Source organism: Peromyscus leucopus, chromosome X, assembly GCF_004664715.2.
Source record: "Peromyscus leucopus breed LL Stock chromosome X, UCI_PerLeu_2.1, whole genome shotgun sequence".
Taxonomy (NCBI): domain Eukaryota; kingdom Metazoa; phylum Chordata; class Mammalia; order Rodentia; family Cricetidae; genus Peromyscus; species Peromyscus leucopus.
In genome coordinates this window covers 130,329,259-130,332,148 of record NC_051083.1, presented here as the reverse complement: position 1 = coordinate 130,332,148, position 2,890 = coordinate 130,329,259, and positions in this window count along the sequence as shown.

The following is a 2,890-nucleotide window of genomic DNA, read 5'->3' as shown; positions in this document are numbered from 1 at the left end:
AACTCTCTCGTGAACATTGATGCAAAAATACTCAATAAAATACTGGCAAACAGACTCCAAGAACAAATCAGAACAATTATCTACCATGATCAAGTAGGCTTCATCCCAGGGATGCAAGGGTGGTTCAACATATGAAAATCCATCAATGTAATACCCATATAAAAGAACTCAAAGAAAAAAACCACATGATCATCTCACTAGATGCAGAAAAGGCATTTGACAAAATCCAATACCTCTTCATGATAAAAGTCTTGGAGCGATCAGGAATACAGGGAACATACCTAAACATAATAAATGCAATTTACAGCAAGCCAACAGCCAACATCAAATTAAAAGGACAGATACTCAAAGCAATTCCACTAAAATCAGGAACGAGGCAAGGCTGTCCACTCTCCCCATACTTATTCAATATAGTACTTGAAGTTCTAGCCAGAGGAATAAGACAACATAAGGAGATTAAGGGGATACAAATTGAAAAGGAAGAAGTCAAGATTTCCCTATTTGCAGATGACATGATAGTATATTGAGTGACCCCAAAGATTCCACCAAGGAACTGATATTGCTTATTAACACCTTCAGCAACATAGCAGGATACAAGATAAACTCAAAAAAATCAGTAGCCCTCCTATAAACAATGGACAACGAAGCTGAGAAGGAAATCAGAGATACATCACCCTTTACAATAGCCACAAATGACATAAAATACCTTGGGGTAACACTAACCAACAAGTGAAGGACCTATATGGCAAGAACTTTAAGTCCCTGAGAAAAGAAATTGAAGAAGATGTCAGAAAATGAAAAGATCTCCCATGCTCATGGATAAGCAGGACCAACATAGTAAAAATGGCAATTTTACCAAAAGCAATCTACAGATTCAATGCAATCCCCATCAAAATACCAACACAATTCTTCACAGACCTGGAAAGAATAATATTCAACTTCATATGGAAAAACAAAAAACCAAGAATAGCCAAAAGAATCCTGTACAATAAAACAATCTCTGGAGGCATCACGATCCCTGACTTCAAGCTCTACTATAGAGCTACAGTAATAAAAACAGCTTGGTATTGGCATAAAAACCGACATGTGGACCAATGGAATCAAATTGAAGACCCTGACATTAACCCACACACCTATGAACATATAATTTTTGACAAAGAAGCCAAAAGTGTACAATAGAAAAAAGAAAGCATCTTCAACAAATGGTGCTGGCATAACTGGATATCAATGTGTAGAAGGCTGCAAATAGATCCATATATGTCACCGTGCACAAACCTTAAGTCCAAGTGGATCGAGGACCTCAACATAAATCCAGATACTCTGAACCTGCTAGAAGAGAAAGTAGGAAGTAGTCTTGAACGCATTGGCATAGATCACTTCCTAAATATAACACCAGTAGCATAGACACTGAGAGAAACAATCAATCAAGGGGACCTCTTGAAACTGAGAAGCTTTTGTAGAGCAAAGGATATGGTCAACAAGGCAAAGCAACAGCCTACAGAATGAGAAAGGTCTTCACCAACCCCACATCTGACAGAGGACTGATATCCAGAATATATAAGGAACTCAAGAAAACAGACATCAAAACGACCAACAGTACAATTAAGAAATGGGCTATAGAACTAAACAGAGAATTCTCAACAGAGGAAATTCAAATGGCTGAAAGACATTTAAGGAATTGCTCAACATCCCTAATCATCAGGGAAATGCAAATCAAAACAACTCTGAGATACCACCTTATGCCTGTCAAAATGGCTAAGATCAAAAACACTGAAGACACCTTATGCTGGAGAGGATGTGGAGCTAGGGGAACTCTCCTCCACTGCTGGTGGGAATGCAAGCTTGTACAACCACTTTGGAAATCAATATGGTACTTTCTTAGAAAATTGGAAATCAATCTCCCCCAAGATCCAGCTATACCACTCTTGGGCATATACCCAAGAAATGCTCAATCATACCACAAGAGGACTTGCTCAGCTATGTTCATATCAGTATTGTTTGTCATAGCCAAAACCTGGAAACAACCTAGATGCACTTCAACTGAAGAATTGATAAATAAATTGTGGCACATATACACAATGGAATACTACTCAGCAGAGAAAAACAATGATATTATGAGGTTGCAGTCAAATGGATGGATCTAGAAAAAAATCATCCTGAGTGAGGTAACCCAGACTCAGAAAGACAAACATGGTATGTACTCACTCATAGGAGGATACTAGTTGTGGAACAAGGATGACTGGACTGCTACTCACATCACCAGGGAGGCTACCTGGAAAACTGGACCCCAAGAAAGACAGGAGGATTGTCCAATGATGGAGAAATGGCCGAGATCTACATGAACAACCTGGACTTGATTGGGAGTAATGAAGGGCGAGGGACGACGGAAAGAGAGCTTGTGGGAGCACGAAATCCCAGCTGGATCAAGAACAGAGAGGGAGAACAAGAAATAAAAGACCATGATAAATGAAGACCACATGAGAAAAGGAAGAAACAAAGTACTAGAGAGGCCCACAGAAATCCACAAATATACTCCCACAATAGATTGCTGGCAATGGTCGAGAGATAGGTGGAACTGACCTACTCTGGTAATGGGATGGCCAAACACCCTAATAGTCATGCCAGAAACCCCATCCAATGACTGAGGAATCTGGATGCAGAGATCCAAGGCTAGGCCCCAGGTGGAGCTCCGGTAGTCCAACTACCGAGAAAGAGGAGGGTTTATATGAGTTAGAATTGTTGAAACCAAGATTGGATAAAGCACAGGGACAAATAGCCAAACGAATGGAAACACATGAACTATGAACCAAAGGCTGAGGGGCCACCAACTGGATCAGGCCCTCTGAATAGGTGGGACAGTTGATTGGCTTAATCTGTTTGGGAGGCTTCT